This window comes from Carcharhinus amblyrhynchos, chromosome 7 (assembly GCF_965287045.1).
Source record: "Carcharhinus amblyrhynchos chromosome 7, sCarAmb.v2.hapA, whole genome shotgun sequence".
Taxonomy (NCBI): domain Eukaryota; kingdom Metazoa; phylum Chordata; class Chondrichthyes; order Carcharhiniformes; family Carcharhinidae; genus Carcharhinus; species Carcharhinus amblyrhynchos.
In genome coordinates this window covers 13,620,432-13,638,930 of record NC_137330.1, presented here as the reverse complement: position 1 = coordinate 13,638,930, position 18,499 = coordinate 13,620,432, and the positions used below count along the sequence as shown (strand labels likewise).

General features: G+C 45.7%; 1 long non-coding RNA gene across 1 annotated transcript; it reads left to right on the top strand.

The window, feature by feature from the left end:
* Positions 1-5,976: 5,976 nt before the first annotated feature.
* Positions 5,977-11,851, top strand: LOC145345421 (uncharacterized). The gene is made up of 3 exons (XR_013887060.1): positions 5,977-6,022; positions 6,108-6,161; positions 11,810-11,851. It is a non-coding gene; the product is annotated as an uncharacterized LOC145345421 (long non-coding RNA).
* The last annotated feature ends 6,648 nt before the right edge of the window (positions 11,852-18,499 follow it).

Genomic DNA, 18,499 nt, shown 5'->3' with positions numbered 1-18,499 from the left:
CCATCTAACTTGCATTTCTTTGGAGTATGGGAGGAAACTGGAGCACCCAGAGGAAACCCACACAGCCATGAGGAGAACATGCAAACTCCACACAGACAATGACCCAAGGCCAGAGTTGAATGCAAGACACTGGCGCTGTGAGGCAGGACTGCTAATCACTATGCCCCACTGTGCTGTCAATTTCATGGGACTAGCATTACCTTCAGGCTCTCTGCCAGGTCATGCACCATCCTGACATGGGCATATATAGCTGTTCCCTCCATTATTCTTGGCTCCGAAACCGTTCCTAACACCGTTGTGGGAATAGCATCACGACCCAAGTTGCAGTACTTCTAGAAGAACCACCACCACATTTTTGAGGCAATTGCCGAAGATGTCTTCATCCCAAGGAAAAAAAAATTAAGCAGTATTACAGAGTAGATGAAAGCAAATTTAAGCAGTCTGTTTTCTTGTTGATGTCCCCCATAGGGTCCAAGAGGTCCTTCTGGAGAGCCGGGTATAAGGGTAAGAGCTTTGTCTTTTTCAACAAAAATCATGATTGAATACGTAGACAACATGCAGTGTTATTGCCTTGAAAGTGATGAATTCAGGTAGAGTGATTGTTCAACATTAGGAATGGCCATTTTGCCTCATGAAACTTATCTGTACTTTTCAATCATGGTATCTCTATCCTTCATAACTCCAATGTTTATTGTTTACACAATAGATTGTTCAGAATTACTAGCCTTCCTGTATGGAGTTTTTTGCTGATATGATTAGAATCACAAAACCCTACAGTGCAGAAAGAGGCCCTTCGGCCCATCGAGTCTGCACCGACCACAATCCCACCCAGGCCCTACCCCTATATCCCTACATATTATACCCACTAATCCACACATCCCTAAGGGGCAATTTCTTAGCACGGCCAATCAACCTAACCCTCACATCTTTGGACTGTGGGAGGAAACCAGAGCACCCGGAGGAAACCCATGCAGACACGAGGAGCATGTGCAGACCCCACACAGACAGTGACCCGAGCCGGGAATCGAACCCAGGTCCCTGGCACTGTGAAGCAGCAGTGCTAACCACTGTGCTACCGTGCCACCCAATTACTCTCAAACTTACAGCCTCAGGTCTTACGTTGTTGATGAAGTACGAAACAATAAATTGGGTTTACCTCAATGAAATACTATTCAAGATTTTATCAATTTTGAGGAGATTCCCTCTTCAACCACATTTTTCACAAAATCTTGAGCTTCTCAGAGCTCCTTAGCACCTTGAGGAAACAGTAGCGTAGCAGGGATGTCATTGGACTAGAGGCCTGGACTAGTAACTCTGGAGACATGAATTCAAATCCCAACAGGGCACCTGGGGAAACTTAGATACAATTAAAAAACAAACCTGAACTAAAATGCTATCTATATGCATAATGATGATGAAATCCCCAGATTGTCGGATAACCCTATCTAGTTGACTAATGAAGTCTGAAATCTTTCCCAGATCCTGATCCAGCCCACATGTGACCCCAGGCATTCAACCCTGAGATTTGCCCTAACTGTTGTCTGAAGTGATAGAATGGCCCTGAGTTTTTATTGAACCACTTCAAGTTAAAAGCACTTTTATTGTACCTACATCATATGGACCGCCACAGTTTGAGAAGATGGCTTAGTACCCTCCTCTCAGAGTAGGGAAGGGCAATCAGTGCTGGTCTTGCCCTCACAGCCCAACAATGAATAAGAAGAAATGGCTTCCCTATCCCTTGTTCTCTATGATTCTTGAGATCAGTCTTGTGGTGTCCTCTGAGACAATTGCATCTTTTTACCATTCTCTGTGGCAGGCGTTCACAGTAATATTGACTGTGGCACCTTCAGATCCCAGTTGGTTTTCTTTTGAAACTACAGCCTCAGAAGTCCGTATTGGCAATCTGAGCATGTTCCCCATTATATTAATGCAACTTTTTATGTCAAATAGATGACAGTCTTGTTGCAGAGAAATGGTATATATCTGCAATAGTGGCAGTCGTTAGTAAGCTAGACCTTCATTATTTACTCCTTTAGCATACAGTATCCCCCAGCCCAAGAGGGAGATGTAAATCTTTGCAAACCTCACTCTACAAATACAAATTTAGAAACTATACATGAAGAATGGGTTTTCTCCCTTCTGTTTTATTTTCCCATATAATGTGGACCCTCATGTTGCGCAGGGCGACCGATCATCTCAGATTGTCCCAAATTTGAGTCGATTCTCCTGCATCAGGATATATATTGCCAGGATGCCAATGTCCCCTTATTCCGTACGCTTCAGCTGTGTGCATGTGCAGCATAGTGCCAAGAGTTGGAATGATTCCAGTTGCCTAACCTAATGGGTGGAATTTTCCTGGCCCGCCTACCATGGAAATCGTAGTGGGCAAGGAATGGACCATCCAAAAGTACGCTGACCTCGGGCAGGATTTCCCAGTCTTGGGTCAGAAAATCCCGCCTAACTTTCCCAATAACTTACGCCGCTCTCACTCTTCCACTAGCCCTCAAACTCCCTCAGCTAATATCCTGGGGATCCAGGTTCGAATCCCACTTAAGAATTATGGATGACCATGAAACCATTGTCGATTGTCAGAAAAAATACCCGTCTGGTTCGCTGATGCCATTTAGGGAAGTAAATCTGCCATCCTCACCTGGTCTGGCCTACAAGTGACTCCAGAGCCACAGCAATGTGGTTGACTCTCAACTGCCCTCGGGCAACTAGGGATGGGCAATAAATGCTGGTCAGCTGGCAGCGCCCACGAACGAATAAAAAAATGTTTAACTGAATCCCACCCACCCCAGCCAGTCCTCAGAGGTTCATCAAAACAGCTCCTTCACCCACCTGCAGAACAGCTCCCCAGTCTGCGCCCCCCCCCGCTCCCTAACCCCTGCTCCCTCCCATCCCCCCCAAAAGCTCACTCACGTTCGCTCCCCTTGTCTTGAATCAGCAGTGTTGCAGGCTTGTTTGTTAAAGAAGGAGAATGTCTTGTTTTCAGTCAGAGTGAAGATTTGATATCCTGATCCTTTTTTCCCCACTTCCAATCCCCACTCTTTGCAAAATGGATTTGAGCTTTCTCTTTAATTCATTCATGGGATATGGGCATCGATGGCTGGGTGAGCATTTACTGCCCATCCCTGAGGGCATTTGAGAGTCAACCACATTGCTGCAGGACTGGAGTCACATATAGGCCAGACCAGGTAAGGAAGACAGATTTCCTTCCCTAAAGGACAAGAACAAAGAACAGTACAGCATAGGAACAGGCCATTCGACCTGCCAAGCCTGTGCTGATCACATTTATCTATCCAGACTAACCGCTTATATCCCTATATTCCCTGTTTGTTCGTATGTCCATCAAGATAAATCTTAAATGTGACTAACATAACTGCCTCAAACACCTCACTTGGCCATGCATTCCAGGCCCCCGCCACCCTCTGTGTAAAGAACTTCCCTCACACATCTCTAATGAACCTTTCTTCCCTTATCTTGAACTCGTGCCCCCTTGTAATTGTCATTTCTGCCCTGGGAAAAAGCTTCCATCTGTTCACCCTATCTATACCTTTCACAATTTTATAAATTTCTATTCGGTGGCCCTTAACCTCTGTTTTTCCAGGGAGAACAATCCCAGCTTATTCAACCTCGCTTCTAGTCAATACCCTCCATACCAGGCATTAGTACAGTATAATACCCTCCATATCTAGATGTTAGTGAACCAGATGGGATCGAGAATGGTTTTGTGGTCATCAGTAGATTCTTAATTCTAGGTTCAAAGCAGGGGTACAGCAAAGAAATAAAGTGGAGAGCAAACACACCCTTGGCATTCCTGCTGCTGGTTCCACTCAAACATGTGGACCTGGTTTCCTTGGCATCCACACTGTGAGCAGTATCGCCAGCACCTTGGAACAGCTCGGATTCAGAATGCTTCTGTACTGTCCACATTGTCCTCCTCAGTCCCTAGCAGCTGGTTGCTCACTGCAGCTCCTCTTTCTGCGTTTCCGGGCCAGCCCTCCATCTGCAGCTCCAGTTCCTTTTAGCCAGGCTGGGGGCCTCAGGCTCTGTGCCCGTGAGCCCATCGAGGGCACTGCTCTCTCCCCTGAAGAGAGCAGGCTAGTCCCCCTACCCAGACGCTCTCTTGATCTGACTGTTCGCATGAACAACCTCTGCCATGCTTGCAATGAAAGGCAAGCATTAATTCCATTTGATGTTTATTATTTTAGTGAAAATATATCCCAAATAAAATAGCAAGAGAAGGACTTCATTTGCCTTGATGATTCTTTTTTAACTTACCTTGTAGGCCACAGAGTTTATATTTCCTTAATCTTTCCTTGGAGCTTGCCTGCTTTCTCTTGGATCAGTCTTCTCCCTCCTTGTATTCACATCTAAAGCATGCTGCCAAAAATGTTAACATTAGTTGATAAGCATTAGTTCTCTGAGTTTGATGACATTGTAGCTTCCGTTTTCCTCTCAGACTATTCCCCTGTTGCTTCCTAAAAACTGGGCTGCGCAACATAATTTTTCAGGCGTTGTGCACGGCCTACTAACAACTCAAGTAGCTGGCACAAAGCGGTGCACACTTTCAGACAGAGGTGCATGCCTCCGTATTAGGTAAAGACGCACAAGAGGCATTGTTCACTCAATCAGACAAGCTCAGGTTTCTGCCAGTAGTTTAACTACAGAAAGAAGCTTTGATCCATTCACCCTCAGCCGGACAACACATAAAGGATTGCCCGGGTCTGGAAGCAGGTGCACCAGCTCACTCACGCAGGAAGCATCAGATGGGCACTTCAACCCAACTAATGCCCTGATACCTGCTGTGCACAGGAACTCCGATGCTCCTAGAAGCAGGAAAGGCTTTCTTTACATCCCTTGCAATTAGGACTTGCTTCCTTGTTTGCCTTGTTTCCTGTTACATTTTTAGTTCTGTGAGGAACCAGCTATTAAGTTCTGAATATATTCATCTGCAATGCCTCTGTACTCACTGAATGATTAACCTATTTAAAGCAACTGGATTAATGCTTCCTCCACCATAGCAGTGTCAGACATATGCCTTCATTGGCCGGAATTTTCAGGCCATTCCCGTCAGTGGGAGCTTGCGGTCCTGCCAATGGCAAACCCATGAATTTCCCATGGAACCCAAACAACGGGAAACCGTGTTGACAACGACAAGGCCAGAAGATCCCGGCCAATAGTGTCTTTGCTATAGAGGGAATACAATGAAGATTTACCAAGTTGATTCCTGGGATGGCAGGTCTTGTCATATGAGGAGAGACTGAGTAGGTTGGGATTATATTCACTGGAGTTCTGAAGAGTGAGAGCGAATCTCATAGAAACTTATAAAATTCTAACAGGGTTAGACAGAGGAGATTCAGAAAGAATGTTCCCGATGGTAGGGGAGTCCAGAACTAAGGGTCATAGTTTGAGGATAAGGAATAAACCTCTTAGAACTGAGGGGAAGAAAAATTTATTCACCAGAGGGTGGCGAATGTGTGGAATTCGCTACCACAGAATATAGTTGAGGCCAAAACGTTGTCTGATTTCAAGAAGGAATTAGACATAGCTCTTGAGGCTAAAATGATTAAGGGATGTGGGGGGAAGGGGGAGATCAGGATTTTCAATTTGATGATCAGCCATGATCACAATGAATGGTGGAGCAGGTTCGAAGGGCCGAATGGCCTGCTCCTGTTTCTAGATTCTATGTTTCTACTTCTGCTGCCATGAAACACGCTGAGGTGGGCGCAGAAAATCCAATTTACAAAATAGTGTTTACAATTTCAGGAGCCTGGTTTTCAGTTTTTTTAAGCTGCATCTGATGGGAGCGTAGTCATCTAATAGAGGGGACTAACCTCTATTGCACTGTGTATAACAAAATACAATGTTGAAGCTAGCTTTCTAACCAAGGACAACTCAAACTACTGAGAAAACAATACAACACCTGGGCGTAAGGGTGTTAAACAGCTTTCGTCTTTTTTCCCCAATTCAGGGCCCGAGAGGTTTGCCAGGGTCTTTGGGACGCCCGGGTGTGAACGTGAGTACGATACACCCATCAAACTCTTCACTGTGCTGAACTGTGCCCAGCTTCCACATCTGATTCCCTCCTCGTTTTATTGCAGGGTCTACCTGGGAACAATGGAGTACCAGGACCACCTGGTCCACCTGGAGAACCGGTAAGTAAAGGTTTTTTTTTTAATCACAATTGCGTAACCAATGTCCAGCTTCTATCCTCTAAAGGCAGGAGAAGCATTCTCTCCTTTAGACATCAGCGCTTAAAGCTTTTGCGACATTCCTGAGAATCACTGACACAGGGAGTAACTTCGCTTCCACTCATCCATCAGAAAGCCCCGGGGGATGGAGTGCAAGGCTGGATTTGCATCCTGCCGGACTGGCTGCCCCACTGCAGTTCGTGGGTAGATGTTCTTCTTTGTCCTTCCCGGAACTATTTCTCGCAGAGGGCAGCGAATTTGTGGAACTCGCTGCCCCGCAGCGCGATGGAGTCTGAATCGTTAAATGAAGGAGATAGACATATTTCTAATAAAAAAAAACAGATTAAGGGGATCTGGTGGGGAGGTGGATTTGAGACCAGGAAGATGAGATCAGCCACGATCTGGTTGAACGGCGGAGCAGGCTCGAAGGGCTGAATTTGTTGACTTCTGCTCCCAATTCCTATGTTCCTGTTCATCATCTGTTTGGTAGGGGTCAGTGGGTATGTGGGTAACCGCCAAGACCAATTGTCATCCAAAAGGTTCTGCTGTAAATAGGACAGGACTCCACAGCTGCTTGCATTGTGGACAAGTTGCTGTCTCAGGATATCCTCCCCTTGTATTCTCTCTCTGCCTCTGATAAGTGTTTGGTGTTGAAAGAGGTCACATCATTTTTTTATTTGGTCGTACCAGATGCAGCAATCTTGGGCTCAAAGTCAGTGTCAAAACTCCGAAGTGGAGCTCTGAGATTGTCCTTGCAGCCCTGCCCAGGACCACGAGAGCACCCCCTAGACTCGAGCTCTCCATAGAAGATTTGCTTTGGTAAGGGAGTGTCAGGCATTCTGGCTCCATGACCATCCCAAACCAGTGATGACTGACTCAATATGCTTGGTTGCTTGGTGTGCCCGTTTAGCTGAGCCCCTCACTGATTGATATCTGGTCCTGCCATCTGACCTCCAGAAGCTTGGGTAAGCAGCTCAAATGAAAGTGGTTGAGCTTCTTAGCATGGCGCTGGTACACAGTCTGAGCCACGCTTTCAGAGAGCAGATTGGGCAGGACTGCAGTTCTATGAAATTTCATTTTGTCGGCGGACTTACGCCCCCTCGCTCATCCAGACTGATGTTAGAAGTCTGTTAAAGGCTGCACTTGCTTATGCAGATCAGGATTATTTTATTTTATTTGTGGGCGTTGCTGGCTAGGCCAGTATATATCACCTCTCTCTAATGGCCCTTTGAGAGGCTGGTGGTGAACTGCCTCCATGAACTGCTGCAGTCCATGCGGTGGAGTGCATTCACGGTGCTTTTAGAGAGTGAATCCCAGGAATTTGACCCAGCGACAGTGAAGGAATGGGAATATACTTCTAAGTCAGGATGGTGCCTGGCCTGGAGAGGAACTTGCAGGTGGTGGTGTTCCCTTGCTTTTGTCCTTCTAGGGGGTAGAGGTCACGGGTTTAGAAACTGCTGAAGAAGTCTTGGTTAATTGCTGTAGTAAATCTTGTGGATGGGACACACTGCCTCCGCTGTGCATTGGTGGTGGAGGGAGTGAATGTTTCAAATGCTGGAGGGGATGCCAATCAAATGAGCTGCTTTGTCCTGGACGGTGTTATTGGAGCTGCACTCATCCAGGCAAGAGGAGCATATTCCATCACACTCCTGACCTGTGCCACGTCGATGGTGGACAGGCTTTCGGGTGTGAGGAGGCGAGTTACTCACCGCAGCTTGGCTTTTGGGCAGAGGGGGAGGCTACAGGGTTAGAGTTAAGGTTATTGGGGTGGGTTGGAGCACAAGATGGCATGGATGGGGCATGGGGAGTGTGTGGGGAATGAAGGAGTCTTCTGCTTTTATTTTAGCTGGGGCAAAGTCCCACAGAACAAAGACGAACTTTTCTAATAGCCCACATCTGCACCCAGCAACTCCTGTGGCTGCCTCTGAAAAGTTTCCCAGGTTGATTGGCTGGGCTGCAACTCACACCCAGCCTCCAGGGCAAAAATCCCGTCCATGTGGGCACTTTCTCTCCAGGTGAGTGGGCCAAGACAGCAGTTTTCTGGACTCCCGTTACCCAACTCGAGTATGAAATTCAGGCCAGAACGGAAGTCAGCCCGGCACAGATAGAGAAGATGTTCTTTATCTTCCATCCCATTATTAAACAAGTGGGATTTTTCAAACAATTTGCTCAGTTTGCTGATCACCTTTCAGTAGGGGAGCAGAAAGCATCAGATTTATTTGAATTTGCAGTTAGGTTTTGACCACATAAGTATTGGATTGTAAGGTGATTTATATGGCAGTTTCCATGACCATTGCATATCCTGAAGTGTTTTAACAGCCCATGACAAAAGTTAGAAGTGTAGCTACTGTGGTAATGTGGATAAGCCTGGTAAAAGCATCACCGTATTAGAACATAGAACACTACAGCACAAACAGGCCCTTCGGCCCATGTGTTGCGCCGATCACATCAACACCTACCAATCCATAGACCTATCTATAACCCCCAATCCCATTAAATCCCATATACTCATCCAGAAGTCTTTTAAAAGACCCCAGCGAGTTCGCCTCCACCACCACTGACGGCAGCCGATTCCATTCACTCACCACCCTCTGAGTGAAAAACTTACCCCTAACATCACTTCTGTAGTTGCCTCCCCGCACCTTAAATCTGTGTCCTCTCGTAGCGACCATTTCAGCCCTGGGAAATAGCCTCTGAGAATCCACCCTATCTATTCCTCTCAACATTTTATAAACTTCTATCAGGTCGCCTCTCAACCTTCGTCTCTCCAGGGAGAAGAGTCCCAGCTCCCTCAACCTATCTTCATAAGGCATGCCTCCCAATCTAGGCAACATCCTTGTAAATCTCCTCTGTACCCTTTCAATAGCTTCTACGTCCTTCCTATAGTGAGGCAACCAGAACTGCGCACAGTACTCCAAGTGAGGCCAGAACTGTGCACAGTACTCCAAGTGAGGCCAGACAAGGGTCTTATAAAGTTGCAGCATTACCTCCTGATTCCTAAACTCAACCCCTCGATTAATGAAGGCCAGTACACCATACGCCTTCTTGACCACATCCTCCACCTGCGAGGCCGATTTAAGAGTCCTGTGGACCCGGACCCCAAGATCCTTCTGCTGTTCAACACTACTAAGACTCCTGCCCTTGATAGTGTACTCGTTCATCCCATTGGTCCTGCCAAAATGGACGACTACACATTTATCCGCGTTGAAGTCCATCTGCCACTTCTCCGCCCAGTCCTGCATCCTATTTATGTCCTGCTGCAACTTCTGACATCCTTCCAGACCATCCACAACACCACCAACCTTCGTGTCATCAGCGAACTTACTAACCCATCCCTCCACTTCCTCGTCTAGGTCATTTATGAAAATGACAAACAGCAAGGGTCCTAGAACAGATCCCTGGGGCACTCCACTGGTGACTGACCTCCATGCAGAAAAAGACCCATCCACAACCACTCTCTGCCTTCTGCAGGCAAGCCAGTTCTGGATCTACAAGGCCAAAGCCCCTTGGATCCCGTGCCCTCTCACCTTCTCAAGAAGTCTTGCATGGGGGACCTTATCAAACGCCTTGCTGAAGTCCATGTACACCACGTCCATTGCACTTCCTTTGTCAATGTGTTCAGTCACATTTTCGAAGAACTCAACTAGGCTCGTAAGGCACAACCTGCCCTTGACAAAACCATGCTGACTATTTCTGATCATGTCAAACCTCTCCAAATGCTCGTAAATCTTGTCCCTCAGAAGCCTCTCCATCAGCTTACCAACCACTGAGGTCAGACTCACCGGTCGGTAATTTCCCAGGCTATCTCTGTTCCCTTTCTTGAAAATAGGAACCACATCCGCAATCCTCCAATCTTCCAGAACCTCTCCCGTCTCCATTGACGACGCAAAGATCATCGCCAGGGGCTCTGCAATCACCTCCCTCACCTCCCACAGTATCCTGGGGTACATCCCATCTGGTCGCGGCGACTTATCTATCTTGATAGAATTCAAAAGTTCTAACACATCCTCTTCCTTAATATCCACATACTCAATCTTTTCCATCTGCTGCAAATCCGTAGCAAAATCTCCCAGATCAGTTTCCACTGTGAATACTGAGGCAAAGTACTCATTAAGCACCTCTGCCATTTCTTCTGGTTCCACACAGACCTTTCCCCCTTCACCTTTTATAGGTCCTATCCCTTCTCTTCTCATCCTTTTACTTTTCACATATTTATAGAAGGCCTTGGGATTCTCCTTAATCTTACCCGCCAGGGTCTTCTCATGACCCCTTCTGGCTCTCCTAATTTCCTTTTTAAGCTCCTTTCTACAATCCTTATACTTCTCAAGATCCTTAACATCTCCTAGCTCCCTGAACCTTTTGTACACCTTCCTTTTCCTCCTGACTAGGTTCACCACAGCCTTCGTGCACCACGGTTCCCGCGACCTACCAAAACCTCCTTGTCTCATCGGAACGTTGTCATGCAGAGCTCCAGACAAACATTCCTTGAATATCCGCCACCTTCCTTCGGTACTTTTCCCTAAGAACGCCCCCTTCCAGTTTATTTGTCCAAGTAACTTCCTGACGTCTTCGTATTTCCCCTTACTCCAGACAAACACCTTCCTAGCCTGCCTGATCCTATCTCGTTCCAATGCAATTGTGAAGGAGATAGAATTATGATCACCATTCCCAAGATGCTCTCCTACTGAGAGATCCATCACCTGTCTTGGTTCATTCGCCAGTACTAGGTCAAGTACAGCTTCTCCTCTCATAGGCTTATCCACGTACTGTGTCAGGAAACCTTCCTGAACACACCTAACAAACTCCTCCCCATCCAAACCCCTTACCCTTGGGATATTCCAAGGGTATTCATTGGGGTATTCATTGTTGCCACAAAGATTTGAATTAAATTGGATGATTTAATGTTTTGTACTTGTTAGTAGAGAAATGATAATATCATCTGTACCACCTCTACCAGCTTTCTTTGCTGTACAGAGTTGTCTGCAAACCGTATCTTAATTAGGCTTTTATTAGAAACCGGCCCCCAACAACGTAGGATGTTGGACATTCACAACGTCCAATGAATGACTGCTTGACAGCCTCTAAAATAAACTGTTAGCGAGAGGCCAGTGTTCTCAAAATGTTCTGCAGCTTTCCATGTGGGAAACGTGGCATTGTAAATTTACTTCACTGTTATCCAGAAATATAATAGAGTTGTCCTTATGAATCATTCTGTGCACATGCTAAGCTTTCCAATCAGTCCAGTTATCCAAAACTGTGTTTGATAATTGGCATGTCGTAGAACAGAGAACCCCTAACATGCAGAAGGAGGCCAGCCAGCCTGTTGAGTATGCACCAACTCCCCCTAAGAACACCTTACCCAAGTCCACACACCCTCGCCCTATCCCTCTAATCCAGCCCATTTACCATTGCTAATTTACCTAATCTATACACTTATGGACACCAGAAGAAAATTTACCATGGCAAATCCATCTAACCGGCGCATCTTTGGAGTGGGGAGGAAACCCGCACGGACATGGAGAACGTACAAACTCCACACAGAATCTTTCCTTGAAGAATCTTTCTTCTGATGTTTTTTTCTCACTCTTCCATATGTTTCTGTTTCATTTTAGTCTGCACTGCCTCTCATGGGAGACATTGGAGCCTTGTTAAAGGTAAGCGGGCAATGGAGCTACTGTAGTCAGTGTGGCTGAAGGGCAGCAAAGGCTGAGGGGAGAATCCTTTCACATATTTGCATTGTATACTTGCATTTCCAAAAGACGTTCAATAAAGTTCTATACAAAAGATTAATAGGCAAGGAAAGAGCTTGTGGAGTTGGGGTTAAATTTTAGCATGGATAGAGGGGTGGCTAATGAAAACAAAGAGTGGGCATGAGCCTGGGACTTTAATGTTGACAGAGAGTGGATGGTGAACTGCTGCAAGGATCAACGCTGGGGCCTGGGCTATATATAATCTAAATGAATGAAAAGATAGAGAGTAATGTAACAGAGAGTAACTAGCTCAGAATATAAAAACAGATAGCCAAAGTTTCTACAAATGTATAAAACGAAAAAGAGTGGCTAAAGAAAACATTGGTCCTTTGGGGATGTGATAACTGGAAATGAGAAAATGGCTGAGGCATTGAATGGGTATTTTGTGTTGGTCTTCACAGGGGAAGACACAAATAACATGCCAAAAATTGATGACAGGAAAGCTATGGCAGATGAGAACCTAGAAACTATCATTATCACGAAAGAGGTAGTGTTGGGCAAATTAATGGGGCTAAAGGTAGACAAGTCTCCCGGTCCTGACAGACTGCATCCCAGGGCACTAAAAGAGATGGTGGGAGAAATAGCAAATGCACTAGTGGTAATTTACCAAAATTCACTGGACTCTGGGGTGGTTCCCGAAGGTTGGAAAACAGCAAATGTGACGCCACTGTTTAAAAAAGGAGGTAGACAAAAGGCAGGTTAGCTTAACTTCTGTAGTAGGGAAAATGCTTGAATCTATCATCAAGGAAGAAATAGCAAGACATCTAGACATAAATTGTCCCATTGGTAAGACACAGCATGGGTTCATGAAGGGAAGGTCATATTTGACTAACTTGGTGGAATTCTTTGAGAACATTGCATTTGTAATGAACAATGAGGAACATGTGGATGTGGTGCAAGTGGATTGCCAGAAGGCATTTGACAAGATGCCGCATCAAAGACTGCTACATAAGATAAAGGTGCATGGTGTTATGGGTAATGTATTAGCATGGACAGGGTAAAGGTGGGAGAATAAGGTTGAGAAACTTACCAACCATGACTGAATGGCAAAGCAGACTCAATGGGTTGAATGGCCTATGTCTGTTCCTATATCTTGTAGTCTTAGGGTATAAAGAAATTCAATGACTCACGATTGATTGCTAAAAGACAAACTGCTTGGATTGCATATGTCACCCAGTCTGACGCCATATAATGTTGTTTACTACTTTCCAAACTACAGTTTACCCTCGATGTACTTCAAGTGTGTACTTTTACCTCATATCATCATCACCTTTTAATGAGCTTGTTTCCTTGTTGCGTGCGCAGAATGCTTGCAGTAACTGTCTGACCGGCAATCATGGCGGCTTCTCGGGGTTACCTGGAATGAAAGGAGATCGAGGTGTGCCTGGGATACCTGGCACTGATGGACGTAATGGCAGGCAGGTAAAGAGATCAGCTGACTCGTGTGGTCCATTGTTATCGGCACAGGGGGTGTCTGAACAGTGCAAGGCTTTTCTTGTACTGGAAGTAATAAAAAATAAGATTAATCGCCCATTTTTGCTGATCAGTCAAAGATATGAAATGAATTGTCTCCAACCATAGAGTTAACCAAGGCTGTATAGGCTTCTCCAAGGCCCCACGGCTCTGAAAATGGGTCTAAATTAATGGGTCAGTAAATTAATATGGTATTTTTTACATGTCTTTTGGCCAATGGCTGTTGGGAATTTCATTGAGCTCAGGCAGTATGGAGTTCGATGTGTCACCTGGGGATTCATAGAATGATACAGCAGAGGAGGAGTCCACTCGTTCCATTGTAATGATGCCTGCTCTTTGAAAGCTATCCAACTAATCATTCAACCTTTCTTATTCCCAATTATCCTTCTTCACCTTGGTTGATATTTACCCAGTTCTCTTTTGGGAGTTATTATTGAATTTATCTCCGCTGCCCTTTCAGGCAACACATTCCAGATTGCAATAATTGTGTAAAAAAAAACTCTCTCCTCATCTTAAAATTAGTTCTTTCACCAATTACCTTCAGTCTCTGTCCTCTTTGCAATTGACCCGCCTACCATTAGAAACAAATGCTTCCTATTTAAAGTCTTATGGATGAGAAATAGGTCATAGATCATGGAACCCTACAGTGCAGAAAGAGGCCCTTCGGCCCATCGAGTTTGCATCAAACACAATCCCACCCAGGCCCTACCACCATATCCCTACTTACTTTACCCAATAATCCCTCTAACCTACGCATCCCAGGACACTAAGGGGCAATTTTCTAGCACGGCCAATCAACCTAACCCACACATCTTTGGACTATGGGAGGAAACCGGAGTACCCGGAAGAAACCAACGCAGACACAAGGAGAATGTGCAAACTCCACACAGACAGTGACCCAAGCCGGGAATCGAACCCAGGTCCCTGGACCTGTGAAGCAGCAGTGCTAACCACTGTGCTACTGCGCCGCAAATAGTTGGGGCCTGAGGATAGATCCTTGCGGGGCACCAGAAGCAGGAAGAGAGGCCCTGAGAGGAGATTCTCTGGCTAAGCTTGGATAGATAAGAATGGAATGAGGTGAGAACAGTGCCACCCCGCTGGACAACAGAGGAAAGATTGGTGTGGTCAACCCATGTCAAAGGTTGAGGACGAGCCAAGAAGGTTAGGGAGGGAACGTTTACCTTTGCCACGGTCACACGAGATGTGACTTGTGACTGATCAGAACTCTTTCGTCACTGTGGCAAGGGTGGAACTCTCATTGGAGGGATTCAAACATGGAATTCCTGGAAGAACGGGAATGGATTTGGAAGACATCAGCACATTCAAGGAATTTGGTGAGGAGGGAGAAGTTGGAAATGGAATGGTATCTTGTGAGGATGGTGGGTATCAAGGGTGAGTTATTTTTGAGGAGGAAGGGGGTGATGACAGCAGACATGTTGCAGTTTTACAGGACAATGGTGAGGCCACACCTGAAGTACTGCGTTCAGTTTTGGTCTAGTTTAAGAACCCTGAATTCCTATAGGAAAGATGATATTGAACTGGAAGGCGTGCAGGAGAGATTTACATGGATATTGCCAGCACTCAAGGGACTGAGTTATAGAGCGAGATTGGACAGGCTAGGACTTTTTTCTTTGGAGCATAGGCGACTGAGGCGTGATCTTACAGAGGTGAGAGGCATAGATAGAATGAATGTACTCAGTGTTTTTCCCAGGATTGGGGAATCGAGTACTGAAGGACATAATTTAAGAGGGAAAAGGATTAATAAGAACCTGAGGATCAACTTTTCTACACAGAAGGTAATACATATGTAGAATGAGCTGCCAGAGGGAGTGGTTGAGGCAGAGACATTTAAATCACATTTGGATAGATACATGTATAGGAAAGGTTTAGAGGGATGTGGGCCAAATGCAGGCAAATGAGGTTAGCTTAGATGGGTTTATTAGCATGGACCAGTTTGGGCCAAAGGGCCTGTCTCTGTGCCATAGATTCTATGACTCTGTATAGAATCAAAGAATCCCTACGGTGCAGAAGAGACCATTCGGCCCGTCGAGTCCACACTGATTCTCTGACAGAGTATCTTACCCTGGCCCTTTCCTCTGCTCTATCCCCGTAACCCCACACATTTTCCATGGCTAATCCAGCTAACCTATAGATGTTGGGACGTTGAGGACAACTGAGCAGGGCCAATCCAGCTAACCTGCATCTCCTTGGAGTGTGGGAGGAAACCAGAACACCTGGAGAAAACCCACACAGACATGGGGAGAATGTGCAAACTCTACACAGTCACCCAAGGCTGGATTTGAACCCGCATCCCCTGAAGCTGTGAGGCAGCAGTGCTAACCACTGTACCACCAACACCTGAGGAGTGACAGCCATTAACAATGTCTGCTAACATGGGCCCCAGGAGGGGAATTTGGGTGGTCAGAAGTTTGGCGGGAATAAGATTTGAAAGAGCAGGAGAGTGGGTCTTGTAGACAAGCTGGGCTTGAAGAGGAAGGTATGAGTTCAGGGCTTGGGCAGAGGAGAACCTTTGGGGATATTTGACCTGGTGGGATAGTGGGAGGGAGGGAAGTAGCTCATCAAAGTTGAATGACCAAGAGATCCATGAGCTCCTCATCATTGTTACTGGACATTAGTGTGGAGCCAGACAGGAGAGAGGGGTTAAGAAGGTGACTTAAAGTAAAACAAAGAGCCAGAGTTTACTTTTGTTCTCCAGAATAATGTGGAGCAGGTTTCACAGATGAAAGTTTTATGTGGTCCAGCCAGATATGTTCAAGCCTGCATCAATCAGAACTGAGGGAGCAGGAATATGGGGTTCAATGGGGGAATGGCCAGGGTGTGAGAGCGCAATAGTTTAATTGGGGGTGAGGGCATGGGGTGGTGGTGAGGACGTAATTGAGCAGGTCATTGTCTGCATAAGTGTCATGGAGAATGGAAGGCTAAAGGGCTAGATAGTTGGAATTTTGTAAGTGAACTGGGGAGAGGGGTAGGGAGGATAGTTTGTCCAAGAATTGATTCAAAGGAAGTAACCTTAGGGATTGGAAGAGGAATGGGGGTGGAGAGTGATGTGAGGAGTGATATTCACCAATCGTTCCCCCCTAAATAGAAATATTGGTCAGTTAGAGGACAATTGCTGCAAATTCCCAATGAGGATGAATTTAAACAACAATGCTCAATCGTGTTTCCTTGTCTTTTTTGAACTCTGCAAATTATTTTCTCACAGGGTGACCCAGGACCAAGGGGTCCACCTGGAATACCTGGATTAGATGGACTAAAGGTGGGTACAATATTCTCTTCTTAAAGTGATGTTTCAACTCTTTCTTACATAAAAGCAGACAATAAAGTAGTGGACTACTAAACAATAATAACACTAATTTGCATTCCCACAAGTGTTTTTAGGAATATAGGAATTAAGAGCAGAAGTAGGCTATTCCAGCCCTACAAGCTCACTCCACCATTCAATCAGATCACAGCTGATCTCTCCCTGGTCTCAAATCCACCTCTCCACCTATTCCCCATATCCCTTTAACCCATATTTTATTAGAAATATATCTATCTCCTTCTTGAAACCAGAATTGTAGGGAGTGGGATAGCTTGATCTTGGGATTGGACATAGCTCAGCACAACATTGAGGGCCAAAGGGCCTGTACTGTGCTGTAATGTTCTATGTGCTATGAAACCATTTAATGATTCAGACTCCACCGTGCTATGGGGCAATGAGTTCCACAAGTTCATCACCCTCTGTGAGAAATATTCCTCCTCAGTTTTAAATCTATCATCTCTCAACCCATACCTGTGACCTCTTGTCTTATGCCCCATAAGAGGAAACATTTGGTCTACGTTTACTTTATCAATTCCTTTTAGAATTTTATATACCTCAATCAGATCCCCTCACATCCTTCTAAATCCAAGAAGTATAAACCCAAACTGTTTAATCTCTCCTCGTACGTCAACCTTTTGATCCCCAGAATCAATCTCCTCCGAACTGTGTCCAATGCCACCACATCTTTCCTCAAATAAGGAGACCAGAACTGGACGCACACTCCAGATGTGGTCTCACCACCATCCTATACAGTTACAACAGTAAAATATCCCAGTGTGCCTCAGAGGAGAGTTAACAAACAAAACGTGACGCCAAGCCACATGAGAAGATGTTAAGACGAATGGTCAAAAACTTGGTCATGGGGTTAGGGTTTAAAGACATTAACAGATGCTGAATTCGTATAGATATTGGAGTAAATCCCACTGGTTTTTTAGTGGATTTTTCAAAATGAATCTCTCATACTCTGCACTGCAGAATTCCCTAGCGTGAATCACACTGAAAATTAGTGGGCAGAGCCTATTCCTGCTGGAGAGGCTGGCAGCAAAGTGCTGAGGAGGCCGTTACACATGTGTCAATCGGTCACAGTGGAGATCAGCACATGCGCAGTTCTGGTGAGGCTGTTGTTGTGTGATTAAGGAGTTTTTTTTTTGTAGGGATGTAGGTAACGCCAGCCTGGAAGTGTCCAATTCTGAGAGCTCTGGAAGGGAGATTACTGCCGCAAAAGCACAAGGAGACTGGGTGTCCCTTTCTCGGTCTAAGCCCTCTCTCTACATGCTGGGGGCGGAGGGAGTGGAGGTGATAGATGGAGTGCTGACCGAGCGGGCTGCTTCCTGGATAGTGTCGAGCTTCTTGAGTGTTGTTGGCGCTGCACTCACCCTGACGAGTGGGTATTCAGATATTCCCTCACTCTCTAACACAGGCCTTGTAGATGATGGACAGATTTAGGGGAGTTAGGATGTGAGTTACTCACTGCAGAATTCCTAACTTCTGGCCTGCTCTTGTAGCCACAGTATTTTTATGGCTGGTGCAGCTCAGTTTCTGATCAATGGTAAACCCCAGGATGATGATAGCAGGGGATTCAGTAGTGATAATACAACTGAATGTCAAGAAGAGATGATAAAAATCTGTATTGCCTTTAAGTTGTTTCAGTGGAGTCTACTAAGCAAAATGTAGAAAGCAAAGATCATTTGGTTGAACAGGAGTACGTTGACACTCAACAAGCCTCTGGTTGAAATGCAAGAAATTGTCCTCCAGAC